Below are 22,162 nucleotides of genomic sequence, written 5' to 3' on the forward strand. Positions count from 1 at the left end.
GCTGGCTCCTCTCACTCACACCTTCTATCTTCACCTCCAGTGCAGGGGACTCTTCCCATGAGGCTGGAGCTGAGTGGAAGCACAGGCAGGAGACAGACCAGCACTGTACTGATGGCAAGGGCAATATGGATTCTCCTCCACCATGGGGTCAGAGTGACTCCCACTCTTCCAAGGGCAGGGGCAGGCTGGCAAAACGAGTGTCTGGCCAGACTCTGCTCCAGGGCTGCCACTCCACTGCACTCCCCTCTAATGCCAGACTGGGCAGAAAACCCCCACCTCAAGCCAGACCAAGCAGAAATTGTTGTTGCTTTGGGGAGCTGTTTGATTACCAGTCCCAGTATTGTAGTGTGGGGACACCACCTCTTCCTTCCACATGTACCTGAGTCAGGGCACCATGCAGGGACCCACTGTCCACACCTCTCCAGGAACCTTGCATCCTGTCACTGCATGAGCTCGTGCTCACTCTCTGTTTCTAGGAAGGCAGAGGAACTGCCAAGAGCTCCTTCCTCAGCTAAGGGCTCTCATTGTTGCTGGGGTTTCTTTGGTTTCGCATTCAACTCCTTAGATTAGCATCAGAGTATCACATATCAAAATAACCACTAGTGAGGATTTGCTGGCCTGCTCAGAAGAGGGTTCACCATACCTGCAGCTGCATAATTTTACTGCAATGTAGTCTGATATCATACACCCCTGTTTTCTACTCTCTACTTACCTGCTTGCTGCTTTAGCACTTGGGCTTATGCCACACTTGCCAAGTCCCCAGACTCTCCTCAAAGACTCCTCCTATCCCTGAAGACACTCAGCAATACAGTCAGCAATCACAGCTAAACCAGTGCCACCATAATGGTCATATCTGGGGTTTTTTTCAATTTTAGTAAATTTTGGGGCATTCCTAGCTAGTATGGCTCTGCTGGTAAAATGTATAAATGGTATAGGACGCTATAGTGGATACAATCTACATTAGGAATTACCTACTGGCTCACCTTTACTCCAGCATGACTGCTGAGCACCCTGTCAAGTCCCACACACACACCACACATGTGTCTTTTTTTCTTAAGCATCTTTTTCTGCCCCCTTCCAAAGCTAACACTGGTTTGTTTTTAGGTTTGTTTTCAGCAAAACCAGAGAACGTATGTATTTTTTTGTAACACCACTGGGGCAAGCCATCTGTGGTTGGCTGGCAAAGTCTGAAATTCAGGGCTGGGGCAGAAATATTTAGGAGTCAAAAAAAGCTGACTTGCTCAAGAAATTAAAGCCCTTCTGACAATCTTCCAGAGAGCCCCTGAGGAAAAGGGAGGGAACCAGAGAGAGACTCAAGGAAAATGGATGGGAGCCCAGCGTTGAGATTTACGCCAGAATGGTTCCTGGCCAAGAAGGAAGGCTGGCAAGTAGACAAATACAGGCTTTCATAGGCAGCATTGTAAACAAGACATTAAAAATATTAATCCATTTAGATTTCAAGCACTGAGATGAGATTTACTTAAGAAGCAGAATTATGCTGGTAATGGCTCCTCAAACATTTCAGCTGAATGTCAAAATTTTTGCTCAACTGTATCAAGTGAAAATACAAGGAGCTGTTGACACTACAATATTCAAACATTCAGTCGTATGGCCGGGCTGGAAAAACACAGAGAAAAGCAAAGGAATGCAGAAACTCAAGCCCTCTCAAGGAAATTGCATTCACAAATTATTTTTACCTTCGTTTCTACACCAAAATAATAAATTGAAGGGGTGAAATAATTTTCTAAAACCAAACTTCTTTTCAGAAATCTTTTCAAATCAAACATAAATTACTTCTACCAAAATACTTTATTTCCAGGTAGACACAATCATGTAGAACAGAATGCCTTTTGTGTGAAAGAAAGTTTAAGTAAACTTTGGACACCTAGACTTGAAAAAAAGTTTCTTCTCTCCTGAAGGAATCAGCATGTCTCCCCTTTTCCCTTTAGAAAAGGGAAATGGGGAGACATGCTGATTCTAAATCATCAACTATTTTAATTTTCTTTTTAAATTTACTGGATAAGTAATTTTTCACTAAAGCCAACAGGTGCTCAGGAAAACTGAAGTACAGAAATACACGTGCTTTTTTGGTGCACGTGGGAAGTGTCATGTCACCTTAAGCCTGTCACCATCAGGAGATTCACAAATCTTCTACTACAGACAAGCATGTCAGGGGAGGCCCAAAGGGAAGATCAAGTGCCTTAAACAATGAGAAAAATATAAGCTGCAATTATGGGATACAATTATGGGATTCAGTAACCCAGTCAGGAATCAGAAGATTCCCATTTTGGGTTAAAGAAAAGACAGATACTTGTTGAATTAATGAGGTTGATCCTGCATACAAGTCCATGTGCACAGTCTGCTCAAGAGAAGTCTTTTTCCCCCCTCTCAGTAGGACCAACAATAATTGTAAAATGCCAGGCACGGAGGAACTGAGGTATCTCCATTCAAAGCACTAAGAGCATTCCAAGGAAAAGGTTCATATTCATCATTACCTTTGGTCACTTAAAAAACCACCCACATTAACTTAGTGGAAAGGATAAGAGAGAAAGCATTCCATCTCTTGCAACCTAGGATACCATACATTTATCAGAATTATATTTCTTATAAGGGTCTTTAAAAAAAGAAAAAAATAAAAAGGTTAAAAAAAACCCAAACAAACAAATCAAACCAAACAAAAACCCCCAAAAAACAAACAAAAAAAAAAAACCAAAACAAAGACAAAACAAAGCAAAACAAAAGACAACAACAAAAACTCCACTAAGCTCTTTCTTGCTTATATGTGTAGCCACTCATAAAATTATCTTAAGATCTCCACAGTATCTGAAATGGAAGATCAGAGCAAAAGAAAACCTCAAAACAGAGTTAAACAAGGAACAGCTTCATTCTGCTTAAGAGTGTAAAAACCAGATTAAAGTTTAAAGAATCTTCAATTTTATAACAGTTTAAACATTTAAATGCAAATTAAAGTAGCAACACATGAATTATAGAAATTCTGTAGCACTCCTATATTATGAATCATACTACGAAATTTGCTTTCTGCACTCTCAGTGGAAACAGAATGAAATACTGGCATCTCAGGGATTTTGAAATTATATACAAGCAGCACATTTAATAGCCTCAATTTTAATAAGTTAGCATTCTATCTCAGATGCATATTCTAAAATGTTCTAGCTGAAGGTATTCTTATGTAAGCTATTTGCCTATTACATACCACAACTGGTGTAACTTCACCGTCCAGGGAGGCATTTCCATCCCATGGAAGGAGAAGCCATTAGGGAAACGCTGCTTGGCAAACAGTGGCTCGCACACTGGAGCTGCAACATTATCCCGGCTTTCCTACATATTAGGCACAGGACTATGTTCAAAGTAAACATGCGGTCATAATTAAATAATAATTATGACTAACATTTGTGTAACACCATTCATCCAAATAGTTCAAAGCATTAGGTAAATCTGTAAACAAAAGGTCTAATCCTGCACCCTTTACTCACATAATGCCGTGCATCAAACGGGCTGTGTAGATCTTGTCTATGCACAGACCTAATTGCTCTCAATTAACTCCATGTGTCAACACTTATTCCAGTGCATCGTGTTCCTGCTTAGCTTAATTCTCTCACTGCTTACTGCAGGTGAATGTACTGTTTCTACACTCTCACTGACTTAATCCCACTTCTACAGACACTTTCCTACATGTATCCCACAGGGCTTTTAAAATATTAATGCAGCCTCACTTCTCCAATGCACTTCTAATAGGACAAATATTCTTTTATTAGATGAAGAAGTTCACTTTTTGCTACTACACTTCAGGGACTGACCGTCACATCTGACTTGCAACTGTAAACCCAAGACCTACAGTTGCTATTCTCATAACTTAATCACACAAATAGCCTTCTTCATCCATCATGCTCCAGAGTAAAACCACAGGAAATGGTAAGAACAGGGGAAAATTCTGCAGTATCTAAAAATAAAATATATCCACAAGCAGACATGCTCAAACCACTTTCATGTGTCTGTAGTACAAACATTTTCTGTTGCAGAGAACCAATGTTTCTAATGGCTAAAAAAAAAATCAGGAACAACCTGCAGACAATTTTGTGTCAGTCTGCCTTGACAGTCAAGCAGCTGGAGAACAAGGAGAGAAATCAGGAATACCTGAGTCAGATTTCATTTTGGCTCTGCTATGGACGATTATTTAAGTTCTTTGCTTCAGCAGCAGTATCTGCAAGTCAAGCCAAATAATCTCTTTCACTTATGGATCTTTTGAAATTCATGAAAATCCCTATGGCTCTTTGAACACAAATACTGTTTACTAGCATCAGCTGTTACTTAGCTTTTAGCATTTTTCATCTTTTATCTTAAATTTTGCATAGAAGAAAATCACTGCCACAACCCACTCACACCACAATTTAATGTATTTTCCTTCCAATTTTAATTCTCGTTTGCAAGACATATACTCAATTTTAGCTCTTATATGCATTACATGTGAATTAGGCATAAAACAGAAAATATTTTTTTAGCACCAAACAAAAGCACTGTAAAACATCATCGACTGCTGACCTGTCAGTAGAGCTCACACTATCATGGCAGTAAAATAGGGTGTATTTTTCCTCTTCTAATTTTCAGATGAGTTTAGGCACTTCTCTGATGTGTTAATTAAAAAAAATCCAACAAAACAATTAATTGTCTCATCTAAGCACAATGCAGTTGAACCTGAAAAGAATCTCATGTCACAACAGCAATCCCTACTAGAAAAAACAACACTGAATTGTAGAAGGATTTCTCATTAATTCAGAAAATGCTGCACAGTAGTTATCCAGTACAGACAGTTCTCCTACAGCTATGCACTCTTAATTCCACATACAGATAGCATTTGTGGACTCCATAGGAGTGAAAATGTGAATATTAATGGTTTAATCCACAAAATGTTAACACATAGCTTTGTTTTAATAAGCAGTGAAAAGGACACGATTATATTAAACTGCATTGTCTTCATGTGCCAGACTGGGGATGGAAAGGTTGGCTTCCCCCCCAGTTGTACAAGCAGCATCTGTCAGCAGCACAGATGAGCAGCAGGCTGGTGAGTTCTCTCAACCTGTCCAGCCAAGAAAGCAGTAGAGGTGCTATGCTGTCTCCTGCCAGGACAGCCAGAGCAGTGCCTCTGCTCAACAGCCCTTCCTCATGTATTTCTGCAGTGCCTAGGACAGGACTGCAGCAGTGTGAGCCAAGCAGCTTCCCTCCCTTCCCATGGATCAGGTCTTGACAGCTGTGCAGAGACCATGGCTAAACATTGAGCCAAGGCAGAGAAACCAAGAGCAACTCCATGCAAAACTGGGCTGTAGCCTCCTCTATTCCTTATCTGTTGCCTTTCTTCTGGAGTCAAGCCAAAATGAGCCCATAACCCTGCTGGCAAGAGCACCTCGGGCACTGCTCCACATCTTCACTTCCAACAGGGGCAGACAGCACAGAGTCCAGACAGGGAAAGGATCCTGAGGGAAAATGAGTGTCATGCTGCTGGGCACCACAGGGCTGCCTATAAATACAGAGACTCCCAACACTACCTCTTAGCAAATCCTGGAGAATTTGGTCACAGCTGAAAATCATTCACTGATGCAGCACTAAGCACAGCACTGGAAAAATATGAGCAAGGCTTTCACAGGGGCTTCATGTGGCACTGAATTTTGGCCAGGAGGGCTAAGAAACTATCTGAAGTGAAAATGAGTAGTACATTAAAGGAAAGCACACAGGACAAACAGGCTTGGTAGTTTGGATTTCTAGAGCTGCTTATGTGTGAAAACCAATTATCAGATTTGACACAATGGCAGGCTAGCCCATGCTTTTAATTCCCCTGCAGTGGGAACTACCATTTGCTTGGAAGGCTCTTATGTTTAATGCTAGAAATGCAAAATCAACTCTGCTTGAGATACAAGGTATGATAGTCAAAACAGACAGAAGTTGTAGTTAGCATTATGGTAGGTTATAAACTGCAGTATCTCAGACTGTTCCTGTTAGGAAAAGCAGCAGCTCCAGAGGATAATAACCATCTCAGGCATCTTAGCTGAATGCCCATGAGTCACTGTTGGCTATAAGTGCATCTAGAGAAGATAAAAAAAGTTCAGGGGCAAAAAGCAAGTAAAAACCTTTTCTGAATCTAATTATGACAAATGAAAGTACAAACTTTTATTTCCCCTTAGTTTTTAAAACAGTCACTTCTTGTTGCTGTAACTGACTCTCACTATCACTTCCATCATGTATTTATCACATGACTCACAAACACACACTGGTACTATCCAGGTTTATCATACCACTGATTTTAAAATTTCATACACTGCTATTTTAGGGCTCTTGCATCCCAGAAGATGTAATACTCCAAATCCCTGCAAGCACAACATGAACAGCCCCATGGTAGATCTTTCTGAGATGGAAATAAATACAACACACAGTAAATATGCAACTAACACCAAAACAGTTCTTCAGACCTGACCAAAGCACTGCTTGCATTCAACACCAAACAGGTAGGAGCCATTCTTAAAAGAGAGATGACATTTCTGAGTGTAAAACACAGAGCAGCTACTGTGGAGATCCTTTTGTTAGTCTAATATCACTGGCTCTGATAGATTCTCTCTGGGGTGAATGGAAAATGATTACAGCGATTTCTTCAGGTCTTACATCTGAGCATAGCATGTTCTATACTCTTCTCAAAGTAAATTTGAAGAATTTTATTCTGGGGTGCAGCAAGAAATCAAGAAAAAAAAATCCACCAGCATCCACAGGAAATTCCTACATCATTAGGGTGCAGCAGAGGCCATTGTCCATAAAGGAGTGGCAATTCTTGGCTATTTGTCTTTGAAATGCTGCATACCATGACACCTCTAACCCCCACACTGAAAACTCTCATGAAGAACAATCTGATCAGCCTTTTTCATTGGATGAGCATACTTCAATCTGAAGCTAATTAAAAAGCTTACCTTCCATTGAGATATCTCTTTCTTTACAAAACATATGTAATCTAAAAAGGAAGGCTAAAAATTAGCCCAATTTTTAAAATAAAATATAAAATGTGATTTCCTACCTTATACCTTCATCACCTTCTAATAAATGCCATGCAGCTGTGGGAGGGCATTTTCAGAAGGGAAGAAAGTCCTAGGAAACAAAATGCTTTTAGTAGAATTCTGAATGGTTTCATTGAGTATTTTTAGCCTGGCCTCTTCAGAAGCTCTGCAAACATTTGCAAAACTCTAAAACAGTGCCAGGGTTATGTCACTATCTTTGGTACAAATAATTTGTTAGGAACTATTTTGTTCTGGCACAAGGATATATCAAGAGAGGATGCGTGAACTGGCTTGTTTTCTTTTGGATTAATGTTGTTTGTCAACTGAAGGCTGTCTTTATGTGGAAAGAGCAAGGTGCCAAGAAGCACATTTCGCCATGCCAAAATTAAAGGGAGGAGCTCAGAAACAGTCTTTTATTACCTAATTAGTTTTATCAAATGACACAGATCAACTGACAGGAGATAACTAATAGGAAAAAGGGGTCTAATGAGAAAGTAAGTTATCAGCTGGATGCTCTCCAGAAAACAATCATCTCCCTAGATAAACAAGAACTACTGTTGGGAGGTCAGGCACAAAACACAAGGAATGGAGGTCTCCTCAGGATAACAGCCCTTGGTGGATTTGAAATGGGTGAAAAAAGTAGTGGGATAAACTACTCTGAGAAAAGGGGATGACTTGTTATTAAAGAAGTGAGTATCTCCAGATTCCTATCTGGCCTACACATATCCCACTAGTTTTTTTTAATGAAACACAAATCAAGTACAGCCTGCTAGATTAATATCCTTATTCAAAATGAAAATTAGGAATACAATAGGAACAGCCATGTTCACCTACTCATGAACAAATTACCAGAATAAGTTTTTTATAGCTTACAGGGAAAATGGCAGTTCACACATCTTATTTTATCTTGATTGCCCCCTAAGACTAGAAAGGATTATCACAAAAAGAAATACGCAATTTTAGATGATATTCTGCTTTATCCACGGTAACCAAATGTACCACACATACTTACATTTCCTTTCCATTATTTTCCCAATTGCATGAACTAAACTGGCCAAACAATTCAAACTCATGTGGCTCCCATTCAGATTACATCAACTTTTAATTCCTAATGTAAACCACACTTTCATGTTTCCCATTATTATTTGCTTATGTAGTATATACCTAAAATATGCAAAACTTACCCAATAGTTTAGCTAGAAAAGTAACACCAGACACACATAACAGCACAAAGACATTTAAGGAGCCTTGCTAAAAAAAAAAAAATCTAAAAATGAGAATTTAATTGATTAAAGACTTGTGCCCCCCAGCAGCTTGAAGAGAAGCAACATTGATTTTTATGAACATTCCTTGAGAATTTTAAGTGATGCAACGGGGGAGTTTTATTATGCTATTCTTTCTCTTCCTGTTCCCCCTCATCAATCACCAGTTAATTTGAAAACAGACAGGGCAAAGAATTTATGGGAAAATGCTCTGTCTCTTTGCATCTCCAGTTCTACCTTTACTGCAGAGCTGTGGAGACCACAGGAGGGTTTAATATATACTTATTGTATGCTTTAGCCAGGACTGCTAGATGCAGAACTATGAAAGGAACCTAAAAATCAGTCCCTCTAAATGGAAATACCAACCACTGCCATCCTAGAGCTATGTCAAGAGTGGGCAAAAGGTGTTAATGAGGACTTGGCACGTCCTGGACAGAGCTGAGCAGCACTGCTGGGAAAGAGCAGTCCTGTTAGCATGCCTTTCCCTGCCTGGAAACGCTGAGTTACAGGACAAGTCCCAGCTCACACAGCTTGGTGACCATGCATGCAACTGCGAGCACCTGCAGGGAACAGAGGCTTCAGCCTAGACTTGTAGCGCTGATCCAGACTGTCATGACTCTTTCCAAGGTCATTCCCATCATTCCTGCACATGGAATGGGTATCACCATTCCTCTGTGTCTCAGTGGACTCAGTATGGTTTTGGATTTGGGGACTCTACAGTAAGATAGCCCAAAAAAATAAAAGAAAAGAGAAAGAGCACATCACAGGAATGCAAATCAGTGAGCTCATGCAGGTACAAATAGAAAGCAGATTTAGTTGAGGAATAAAATAACCAGCAAATGAACTTATTTCATCTGCCATGCACCTTTAAAGCCCTGAAAGAAAAGACTCTAAGATTCATATAGCCTTCACAAGATTCCAAGTGTGTCCGCAAAGAGTGGGGATTCTCTGCCAAAACCAGCCAGTCTTCACTTTCCTCCAGAGTCAGTCCTTGGCTGGCAAACCCCAACCACTGTGACATCCAGGCCTGCATATGGATGAGGTCACTGACCATGATCAGCACATGAGCACGTGTGTGGCAGATCTCCACACACATGAGAGCCAGCTTTTCCCCTAACATGTTCATTCCCACAGAACAGAGCAGTACCACTGTGCTCTCTTTTTTTCTCTCCCTGCCCCACTGCTGCCACCTTCTTATTACTTTTTCCATTATTTCCATTTACTCTGGAACTGACTGCAAGGCATAGTGCCATTTTAAAATCCTTGGCTCTGCTCACCTTGAAAAGACTGACAGAGAAGGTAAAACTGGCCAAGCCATGACAGTGAGCATGATGCCTTAGGTTTTAGCTTTTATATTTTTCAGATTCTGTGCTGCTTTAGTGTGCAGTTCTGAGCTTCATATTAAGGGATGATAAGCTCCCTTCACAGAATAGCTAGACAAAACAATTCCTCTTCTAACTTGGGACCAATGACAACTGATCCAAATTTCAGGCCCAAGAGCATAAACAATGTGGACTGAAGAGAGAAAAACAAGAAGGATGAGACTTCATAACCTAAAGCTATAATTGGACAATTAACTCCAATATGCTGATGGACCAGAACTTATAAAAGTGAGAGACCTCGTGACCGGTCATTCATTTTGTGACCATTTTGGGGTCATCTTGGGTGTAGCCCTGGCTGGGCTCTTGTACTGGCCAAGGTGCATCCATTGAGGCATTTTAATAAATCCCTACTTTATTCTTTAACTCCATCTAGCCTCTGTTCTAGGTCAGCCTTCACAAGGCATCCGTTCTGGTAGAACCAGAAAAGTAACCACTGCCACTCTCACCATTAGCACCTGGAGAGTCAGTCAGCCACCTTCTTCCAGAAGAACTTGCCTGAGCAACAAATTACTATTTTAACTGCTCCTTCTCTCTCTCACAAAAGGTTTCCAGCAGATTTTGATCATATGTCCTGTGTAAAGATACTGGATTTCCAAAATCTTTGCTTACTTTTTTTCTTCTAACCCTTTCCCTCCTGTGTACCTTAAGCAGCAAGTATCTATCTACCAGAAAACTAAGTAGCGGAGATCCCTGGACTCAAATCCTAACTCCAACTTTTTAACACTGGGCAATGATTTTCTGGGTTCAGTTAGGCCACTTAAATTTACACAGTTCTACCTACAAGGTAGAGATTGTGAGAAGACTCCTCCCACAAATGGGTGTAAATCCCAGGGTACAGCCAGTGCAGCCTCCTGTGATCTTCATTCCTCCACGCCTACAGCATTCCTGCAGACAGCGTCTCTGAAAATTATAAGCTTTAAGGCAATGTTCTCTGCACACCACCTTCCTTCTCCATGTCTCCCTGGTAAGTTTCAGCCTTCCTGCCCCAGCATCCCTTACATCAGACTTGTTCTGGTGGCACAGTGTGAGCCCATCAAAACAAACAAGCTGAAGGAAAGGTGTTCATGCTTGCTGCTGTTTTTCCACAGCACACTGGCATTTTCCATCTGGTCCTAGGAGTACTCAGCCTAGATGCACTGCATCACCAGCCTGCAGTCACAGTAAACAGTGAGACTTCTCCACAAAGGCAGAGTTGGTTTGGGAAGCATACTTGAATATAGGGGAAAAAATAATTATAAGGAATGTGGGCAGGACAGGCCATCCAAACAAAAAGCCTCACTTGACCAGATCACTGACCTTGCCCAGGAATGCAGGTACTGCACACAGGAAGAAAGTTTTCTGTGCTACTCAAGCTGCAGTTAACACCCAGATTTGTAAGCTGTTTTCCACAAAGAGAAGCTGTGGTAAGGTCAGAAGGCAATAAATCATGCTGCATTATGGATCAGCTTGTTGTTTAGGACACACACATGCAGAAATATCAAAGGCTTTTTGAAATTAACAGTGAGTAATTATGTGAGGCAAATGTAATGAAAACACAACAGAGTCTCTTTGCTAGGGGTAGAGAATATTCAGCCAAAGGCTTCCTCTGACTCCCACTGTGAAAAACACTATGAAATATGTATGGAAATAAACAAAATGATGTATTAGGAGAATGAAGACTCAAGGCTTTGCACTAACTTATTGTTTTCCTGAACCATTAATTGCTAGACAGCTTTCTGTGTCACAATAGCATTTCAATTACTGAGCTTTCATATTATAAATTTACTGTATGTTTTTGAGGATGGACAAAAATTTTATAATTATTAAAAGATGTCTAACAGGAACAATTAAAAAGGATAACTGAGCATTTGGTTCTCCATTTGCTGTTATAAAACACAACCTATGCAAACAGATGATAAGCAATTAACATGTTTAACAACACATGCCATTAGCTGCAGTCATATTTAGAGTGATTCTTATGCACCTTAAGTGGATTATTTATTTAAGAGATATGCATTTCAGTAGAATATACTGGATGAGACTGTGTGCAAGTTGCATGCATGTTGACAAGAAAGTGGTCTTGTGAATTCAATACACACAGGTGGGAGCTGTGACACAGACCATTACTAAGGATTATCCAATGCTTCCTATAAATCTGATTTTTACTTGCTTATAATTTTGCCAGATTAATTGTTTGGGCTGAAACTTTCTACATTGGATGCATGGTTCAGCCTATTTTTTTCTTACATTATCCAAAATGGTTCGATTATTTACAAGATAAAAGCCAGGAAAAAAAAAAGACACTGTTTTGCCAAGAGAAAATACTATATTCAAGAATTCAAATATGCCTTTTGTTTTAAATAGTAGAGGGTTCATTTTAGTCAGGGAAGTGGCTCTTGCCAGGCCAGTAAAAATCAGTTCAAATGTGATGACACTCCAAATGTCTGCTAGATACTGGGTTTAACGTTGGGTTCCACTGACAAACATTATCCTCATGCAAAGAGAGGAAGCTGAGATGCCTTTGCTGCCATTGCTGCTGCCTGTGCCACAGCCCAGGATGGAGGTCAGGTAGCACAGAGAGTGGGACCAGGCTGACCCACACTCCAGCAGGGAAAAACTGCTGGAAAGAGGAGGAGAGCTAAGGTATATCTGGCCTATACAGGCCAGTTATGCAGAAGAAGAGAGTGGGATCCCCTGAAGAGATTAAAAAGAAGAGGATTTAGCTGACTGATAATGAGTTTATGATGAAAGGAAACAGACAGGGTCATGGATGGGGTACAGCACTTGATTTTGCAAACTCTGTTTGTTGTGTGTGTGCACTTTATTCACTTAAGCAAGAATAAAATGAATAATAACCTTTTAAGTCAGAAATATACAACTCAAAGCTAATGTTCTCAGACACTGACTAAAACATGCTGCTCCTAAATATTTAGGCCCCTCCACACAGGTCTCCTGTCACTGAGACTCGAAACATCCCCAAAACTTCAGTCAGAAATAAACCTCTCTTTATTGGGAAAAGATCCCTCTTTTTAACATGTATTTAAAAATACACCCCCTGTTTCCATGGTTAGAAATGTACATATAAAAAATGAGAAACACAGCCTGAGGTACTTCTTACAGCAATCAGGTAGATAGTTTTACAGAGTTTTTTAAGGAAATATGCCTTTGTAAATCTTCCCTTACAAATCCAGCTATGTACAACTTCATTTTATCAGTGTTGCGGAGAGGACGCAGGAGCTACTCATCATGATTGAGAACAAAACATTAAACAAAAGCCCTCCTGAAGGTCAATCCGTGTGTTTATTTTGTAGCTACTTGTAGCCTGGCACACACCACCTTTTCCCCAGCCCTAGTAACAGCAGACAATCCGTGTGGGCAGAAACCCCCTGCCTCTGCCTTGGGAGCAGCCTCAGATGGGACCCTGCCCTGGAGAGTTTGCTCCACCACAGCTGCACCGTACCAGCACACCCAGGGTCTGAAGGCAGTGGCAAGGACAGGGCAGCTGTGAACTGCTGTCCTCTGTGGGCAAAGAGTGCCATGGGTAATCTGCCTCAGCACGGGAGAATTTGTGATGGTTTTCACTGATTTCTGCTGTGATTTTTGATCAGTAGCCAAGTGTTGGTTAATTATTGGCCTTTATGGTGCTGATTGCTCAACAGAGAGAGGGCGTTGCATGTGCAACTACACCACAGTCCAGAGCTGAAATGGAACAAAGAAAGGCAGAAAACTTCCTGTGACTGGGGGTTCAAGGTTGTACCCAGTGATTAGTCTTTGAAAGATACACAGAATTTTTTTCTTTCAATTTTTGGCTCACTTTCTAGCTTATTCACCTGTTCTCCTTTCAACAATGAACTCCACTTCACCCAACTAGCTGGTTAGGTGATGAATTAGTCCTAAAGGCAGAAGACGGAGACGAGCACTGGCTGTGCAGTTGCACCCTGCTTTTCTTCCTACCACCTACAGTATTGTTTATTCCCACAGATAGAAACTTCAATATCCATTTTTATATCAACACTATTTTCATGTATTATATGCTTATCAATGCCCTTTCCTTCAGCAAGGAAAATCACCTTCTCCCAGGAGAGACTATTTCCAATTTCATACCAAGTGTGGCATCTCTCTTAGTTCTAATTTTAACAGGAGAAAGTACATCTTGTTTTACAAGGACGAGGGAACCATTACACAGTACACCACTACAACCTTTTCAGAATGCAAGCATTTCCTTAGAAGACAAACAGATCTCATTCTCTGTGAATTATTATTTTCTTATTATTTAAGATCCGAGACATACTGGGACTTGGCATACCATGCATTTCAGAAGACAAGTTCATAAAAGCAAGAGATTCTGAAAAGTTAGAACCTTGAATTACTTCCTTCCATCATTTTAATATAAACTATTAGATAACATTTGAAGAATTTTAATGGTAAAAAGGAGCACAACTGAAAATTCACAAGAGAGGTATTTGTCAAAAACAGATCATCTACTCTCCAGTCCTGTTTGTCCAATGCATAACACTATTTCCTTTAGTGCTGGTTGATGTGGCATATACTCCCAAAAACACAGCAGAAAAATGGCCTTGGTGGACACACAGCTTCTCCTCCCCTCCAGTTCTGGATGTGTTCAGTCTTAATACTTGTCTCTGTGATTATTCCTTCCCTACAAAATTAACTCTAGACATGGTAGAGGAATTATAAAATAATTATATAATTATACAATATAACTTATGATACAAAATATATATAATATAATATAATATAATAATATAAATATAATAATATATAATATATAATATATATAATTATATAATATAACATAACTTATTATATAAAATAATTATATAATTATATAATATAACTTATACAGCAACTTCTTAATTTATATTTGATCTAATTGCTAAACAGCCTACTAGAGACTTGCTAGATCTGGTCCCAAAATTACAATCAACAAACTATGACAAAATGTGTGTTGGTGCACATAAAGAGAAAAGAATTGCCTCAGAAAAGCAACACAAAGCACCAAGTGAATTGGAAAGAGTCTGTGAAAGGCAGAGGGCAGGCACTGTAGCTCTTTCATGCTCTGGTTGGCTTTTGTGAGCTTGATTTATGTATAATTAACCATTTTTTCCCCTGCAAACAATTTCATTCGAAGCTGTGCTATCATTTTTACCCCCCATTCTCCTACCACAGCCACATAAAACAGTCCAGTTTAACATGATGACAACTGAAACATGCTGCCACAGCAAGAGCCCAAACTTCTATGTTTGCATAAAACCCACTCTCGCCTCCCTCCTGCTCATCCTATCATCACAAGAATGAAAGAAATTCATAAACTGTAACTCATCTCTAATAGAGCCTTGGCCAAAATTCAAGTCTGATAATTAATTACATTCTGTCTCTCCAAATTCCCACACTAGGCTGACTAAGAGAAATAACTCTTCTCTTCCCCGCCTAGACAACAATATTTTATATGGCTAATGGACAGAGCATTTCACCTCTGAGAGAGCTGGGAAATGAACTGGAGAAAAACAAGAGATATCTAACACTTGGATAAGACAACAGTAGCAGATGAAAGCATACTGTAATAAGTTTTAAGTGTATGTCAAACCAAAAGTTAAATCATTGTTCTCTAATTACACTTTCTGTCAGAGAATAAAAGCACAGATGATTATACAGGACAGGCAGCTGTGAGGAAGGTGTCTGAGTGACTACAACACAAGCTGAATGATTTGGGATAGGAGATATTTGAGACAATTCAGATAGGGTTATGAAAAGCTGATAAATCAGTAAGGTAAAATACATTTATGTATAGCACTAGACCTCAATAAAATAGAGAAGGCATCCAAATAATTTCAGTCTGGACTATGAAGCATTGACAGTACACCATGATCTTAGCCATAAAAAATCACTACCTCATGCCACTATTCAGTAAATTACCAATATATCAAGAGAAGAAAATTATTATGACACCTGTACTGCATGCATAACATAAACCACTCACTGTATGGGAATTGTCATTGGACTTTTCTTCTGAGCTTGATATATGAACACTATAACCTTAAGTAGCACTCTTAAAAGATTTCATTTATTGTGTATTTCACATGTATCTGTAAAGGACTTAATGAACTTCTTTCCCTGCAGACTTCTTTCTCTTCTGGTACAAAAGGGTATGCATCATCAATGAAAAAAATCACAAGGCAAGGCTGGCATGAATGGTCTTGCTAGTACTGTATGTACTTCACACTGACAAAAAACCATCGCAATTCTGGAGGTATCATCAATAAAACCTGCATTGTCCTTCCTTAGTCTGGTCTGTCTCATATTTCCTGTCCATCTCCATTCACTGTTTTAAAGATAATATGCAACTTTGAGGCTGTATCCATGCAAGAACAAGACACTAATATATGGTATAAACTACTTTTGCATTGATCATATTACTATGGATAATGTATGCAGTGGCTGGGCCAAAAGCATGAGACTGTTCTCCATTTACCAGATGATAAATCAAGTCCCCATTTCTGTTTAGTTGAGGTTTCTAAAATCTTTTCTAGTTCTAAACCAGAAGCAGAGTAACCTCAATCCAGTTACACTTGAAAGCTGGTGTTGGAATCCTATCCAACATAGGATCCAACAACAATTCTTCATTCATTCCACTCATATTCAATCTGTAGGGCATAAACCCTCTAATATTCTAATAGAGATAAGGTCCAAGACACTCCAAGCATAACACCCATAACATATACTCATGTTCAGATGCACCCTGTGCATGCTCTTGAGATGAAGAGGCTCATGAATGGAAGAGGAGGGGTAGGCACTGATCTCTTCTCTCTGGTGACCAGTGTCAGGACCCAAAAGAATGGCCTGAAGTTGACTCAGGGGAGGTTTAGGTTGGATATTAGGAAAAGGCTCCTCGCCCAGAGGGTGGTTGGGCACTGGAACCACCCCAGGGAAGTGGTGACAGCACCAAACCTGACAAAGTCCAAGAAGCATTTGGACAATGCTCTCTGGCACATGGATGACTCTTGGGGATGGTCCTGCACAGGACCATCCCCAAGAGTTGGACCTTGTGGATCTCTTCCAACTCAGAATATTCTGTGATTTTTGTGAGATTTACTACAAGAAATTCAGGCACTTAAGCCTTGGAATCCTACTTCCACATCACCACCAATGTACTGGGCAGAGACATAAGAAAACAGCTCAGGTAGAATAATTAGTATCATCAATTTTGCACAACAAAACAATCTTGTTCAGCAGCAGAAATGCTGGGTTATTGCATATTGGCTGAGAGAGGCAATAAATACTCAAATCTTTCTGAGCACAGAAATGGTAAGCAGAATGTTTGTGTGAGTGTTTCATTTATTTTTATGTGTTGACTTGGCAGCAAGTATAGAGTTTAACATTAATTCTTAAAAAAAATATTCAATAGTTTTATATCTTGGAACTTTAGATTTCAAACCCACACACACACCACCCCCCAAAAAAAACCCAAAACCAACGAACCAACCAACAATCAAACAAACAAAAAAAAACCCCCAAACCAAAACAAAACAGCAACAACAAAAAAACCCAAACCCCAATGAACGAACAAAACACAAATCAAGAACATATACACAACTTGTACATCACTATTCAATTTAGAATGGATTATCACACAACACTGTTATAAGCATGGTGGTCAATATTATGATCTTCTTGCTCTCTCCATATTACTTTCATCTAGGGGAGATTTGCAGCACACAATACAAGAGCTCCAAAACTGCTTTTGTGTTAAAACTAATGGAAAGCTTCACAAATCTCAACACTGTAAATTACACTTCCTTCCTCCTCTTGGTCACAAAACATAATTACAGCTGAATCTAAGCACAACACACAAATTGTTCTCCATGGACATCAAGGCTTTCATCTATAGATCCTAACTCTCCTTATATATTTGAATTTAGGTCTGAAGACCCCCCACAATACTCAGCTAAGAGAACTAGATTAGCTGACTATCATTGCATCAGGGGACATAAAAGAAGTTCTTTACTTGAAATTATATTCCCAGTTTGAAGAGGATTTATATACCTGCTTTTTCAGACAATATACTGAACAGGTCCTTCATTCATACCTGGCAGTGCAGAGAGATCCTAAAGGGAATTTGTGCTCCTAAACAGCCTCAAAATAAAGTGCAAAAGCTGTCAATTCAGCAAGCTGCCCTTAGCTCTAGCTGGATATCCTGAGCAGGAGGAAGGGAGGCAACAGGAGCAATATATGCACTTCCCTGAACAAAGGCACTTAGGATCAGTCTCCTCAGGATCAGACCTATTCTCAGAGCTTGTGCAAGGAAAAAAACACCTTAAAGAGGAGAAAAGAATCTGTTACAATCCCATTTATCAGCTCTCATCCAGGTGGCCTCTTAAGAATAGTGGACTTTTACAGAGTATTTAAAGGAATAAGGGATTGGACTATCATTTGAGGAGTTATGGAGGCCACATCAACTCAGAGATCCTGAATGTACAGATACAATATAGATATACTTTATGGGTACACTTATACCGCATAGTTACTCATCTACTGGTCCTGACTGACTGATCCTCAGCTTCAGCACACACCCCAAATCACTGCAGAATCCAGGTCTTTCTTTAGCAGTTCTTCCTGCATCTCTGAAATCTTTGGTCACAGGTCCTAGCCCTTCCCAGAGCTGTAGGCAACCCTTGAAATCTGTTACACACTTGAGGAACAAAGACCAAACTACAGCACATCCTTTGGGTCTTAGAAGAACTTTTGCTAACCAGTAAGTGCAATAAAACTGTCTCCTTGCAATGCTTCCTTTGTTTAATTCAGTAGCAGTAATCATGGAGGTTATCACATTTGAGCCTAATTTTTTTTCAGCTATTAATGAGCTTTACAAAACATTGAAGATCCTCTACCTTTCTCTGAAGGTCATGGGACTACACGTGAATATGGTGATAATAAGGTCAAGGCATTAATCTGAAATAAGGATTGAGACTTCAAAACTTTGGACAGAAATGTATAAAAAGAGCCCAAAACATCACAATGCTAATGATGAAATTCATTACAGTAAAATGGCCAGTCTGCTTTTCTAAGATTTCCAGGCCATCTGAGATATTGCTGAATCTTAGCAACTTAACTAGCAACAGTCTGATGTAAGTGATATGAGCAGGATTAAAAAGCTTTTTTGGTTTCAAAGAATAGACTGGAACATCACCTGGAAAAGTGACTCTTTGGTAATACAAGCCTACTGATGATTTTCATTTACTACATATATTTTTAATGTGTGTGATTCAGTTCTCCACTTCCTCATTAGTTTTATATCCTTTGTCAGGGACTGGTTGGTACCACTGTAAAGCAAGAAGAGAATCAGTTTTGCAGATCTTAACTGAAAGGCAGCTAGTAATAAAATAAAATACATTCACATCTGGATCAAGAACATCTTGAACAGGAATTTAAAAATGGCTCACACAATAGAGCCATTAAATTAGAGAATTACTGAACATTACACGCATTACAGAAATGTTGCTTATATTTTGCTTTACTGACATGGTAAATTACCAGCTTTGTTCACTGTAAAACACACTTTTCAATTATCTGTTCAGATTTATCAGCATAACTGGATTTATTACATACATGTAGACACCTGTTTTATAAAACCAACCTACTGTGCCAAAACGACCATGTTGGAATCCTCTGGATCTCATCCAAGTGGAAACGCTTTGAAGGCGTCACTGAACTGCCCTAAGAACCCTTCAGTTTCATAATGAGGATATCAGCAGTCAAAGCAGAAAATAATTTATTAATTGCTAATCTCCACATCAAAAAGACTAAAGAAAAAATGCTATATTTTTATCATTTGGCCATTATTCCACATCATGAAGACCAAGACTAACAATTCTTTCCTTGTGAGAAGTGGCTGGTATCTTTGCTGTCAATCTAGTCCTCTTCTACAGCAACATTTAAGTTTTATTTACAATGGAGGAAGAAGCGAAAGGCGAAAGGATGAAAATGGAAAACATCCCAAATTCTCATATGAATTTAAATAACACAAGGCTCTCCTGACAGAAGGGCTTTTTTTCAACTGTCTATATCCAAGTACCACCTCAATATTATGGGGCATCTCTCACAGAGACCCCCTTCCTTCTAGGGCCACGGCTGGAGGCCAAGGGGACACCCTCTGTGACATCTCAAGTATCACCGCGCATCAGCGTGTTGGCAGCTGAACCCAGGCATTAATTACACTCCCAAACAAGAGGCTGCAATCAATCAAAGGCACGCTTCATGATTCACATTTGGTGTTGAAAAACCTTCTGTCAGGAGTCTCATGGGAGTAGTTAATGAGAGTAACCCCTGGGGGATTCCACACATGCCATGCCACCAGATTAAAGGATGCTTCCAAAAGGTTTCTGGGAATCTGCCTACTAAGACATTTGTCTTGATCATTGCCCACTTTGGTGCTGTTGTTAATGGGCTGCCCAGGATCCTTCCAAGTGCAACAATCCAATAAAATTAATCAAATTTCAAAAATTGCATTCCATTTACTTTTATTTGTTCTGAAACCCTTCCGACAGGAAAAGTTTTGATCTAGATAATGTCTGTGGTCTACAGATGACAATCCACCAGATAAATTTCAGGTCTTCTCCAGCTCTGAAGTTCAGTTACTCTACAGCCAAGCTCTCACACTAACCCAGAAATTCCTTAAGAAGTTTTCAGCAATTAAGAAGGGTGTGTACATGCAGATGAGTTAATAGCATTGTCTCCTGGACAAACTAGTTAAAACAGCCCCTCTTCACATTTGTAACTTTAAATATTTCACTCATATGGTAACATCACCTGTTCCAAGTCAGAACTGTTCAGATAGAGGAAAACAGAGAAATACAGCCTTATTGTGGTGTGGTGCATTGGCCTTTACCACATATTCCAAATTTTTCTGGTAATTTCAAAAAAGGATGCTAAGCATGCAGAAATTGTGTCAACGGTGTTGTTACACTGAAGACTGAGCAAATGGATTTCTCTGTAGAAGTTCATGAGCATGAAAATACATTTCCATTCCTAATAAATATGAAGATTCTTTGTTTACTTAGTGCTGATCTGAACAATGGACCAATTCAGTCTTGGGGAAAGACTGATTTCCAGAGGTCTTGAGAAAAAACACTTCCGTGGACAAGTATTTTGAGGTCTCTGTGTATGGGTGGAATAACCCCAAGCCCAGGAGAAGTCTGGAAGGAAGTGAAGATACCCTTGGGGTATAGTTATTGCAGACTGAGAAAAAATGAGAGAAGTGGAAAAGATGTTTTTGGATAAAGTATTGTTGAAAGCATGTGTAAAAAATATCCTCTAAATAGTCCTAAAATACGTTTAGTGGTAGTGCTTTTCTTTTAATCCCACCACATTAAGAAAATAAATCTCTCCTCCCACTCTTTCCTCAACATTTGTGAAGATCTTAAAGAGCAAAATTTGATACAAATAAACTGACCACTATAAAGAATGATTGTTACATATTAACCACTGAGTAACCCACAGATAGTGGTGACATGCATCTAATAATGAAATGCTTCAACCTTAGGCAAATAATTCCAGATTTCCTTTTTTTTTTTTTTTACAGTGTTCACAGAGGAAATCATTACTGATCTAGACAAATAGTTCAAAGTTCAGTTCAGTTAAGAGCTTCACTTCAATTTTAGACTTCAATTTGCTTTTAGGCCAATTGATCTTATTTCCCTCCATTCTCTTCCCCAGCAAGGCTGTATATTAAAATTTCCTACAATATGAAATTTTATACAATAATTTTATACAATAATTAACTAAAAATGGAAAAGAAAAAAAGAAAAAGAAAAAGAAAAAGAAAAAGAAAAAGAAAAAGAAAAAGAAAAAGAAAAAGAAAAAGAAAAAGAAAAAGAAAAAGAAAGAGAAAAAGAGGAAAAGGAAAAGAGAAAAAGAAGAGAAAAGGATAAAAAGAAAAAAAGGAAACCGCTATGGTGGTAAAAGAGAAAACATGAGCAGGCTGCCTTTCACTACAGAGATTGCTTTGGAAAGCAATTGTATAAGAGTGAAAGAGTACCATTATTAATAAATTTAGCAATGAATAATCACAGGTCTAAGATTATCATTATCTGGTTGTGCTTGAGCTAACAAGTAGGAGTACAAACCATCTCATTTTTGAACAGCACTGTCAAACAATTTAAAGAAAATATTTTCACATGACTCTTCCATTTAAGAGTTTTGAGGAAACTGGAAATGGTAGGATTTTCTTGTCAAGATTTTTCCTCTGTTGTGTACGCGTAGTAACTACACTTCAGTAGTTCTGCTGAAGAGTTTCAAACCTGGTATTTGCTATAAAATTTCAACTGCAAATCTGAGAACTTCTCAAAACATAAAAAGAAATAAGAAAACTAAAATCACATACTTAGTAACTCCAAGGAGACCTTTTCCTATCCCAACAACTGCTCTTTATATGTCATCCTAGTCACAATGTAATTACTGCTCATTTTGCACT

General features: G+C 39.2%; 1 protein-coding gene across 4 annotated transcripts in view; it reads right to left on the reverse strand.

Moving 5' to 3' along the window:
- Positions 1–22,162, reverse strand: part of THRB (thyroid hormone receptor beta) — a 153,581-nt gene that overhangs the window by 74,281 nt on the left and 57,138 nt on the right. The window contains exon 3 of one of the 4 annotated variants that reach the window (XM_066570904.1): positions 7,073–7,143. The exons of the other annotated variants lie outside the window; for them this stretch is intronic. The gene's annotated coding sequence lies outside the window, so the exon portion shown is untranslated. The remainder of the gene's footprint in view (positions 1–7,072; positions 7,144–22,162) is intronic. 4 annotated transcript variants of the gene reach the window in all.

This window comes from Molothrus aeneus, chromosome 1 (genome assembly GCF_037042795.1).
Source record: "Molothrus aeneus isolate 106 chromosome 1, BPBGC_Maene_1.0, whole genome shotgun sequence".
Lineage (NCBI taxonomy): Eukaryota > Metazoa > Chordata > Aves > Passeriformes > Icteridae > Molothrus > Molothrus aeneus.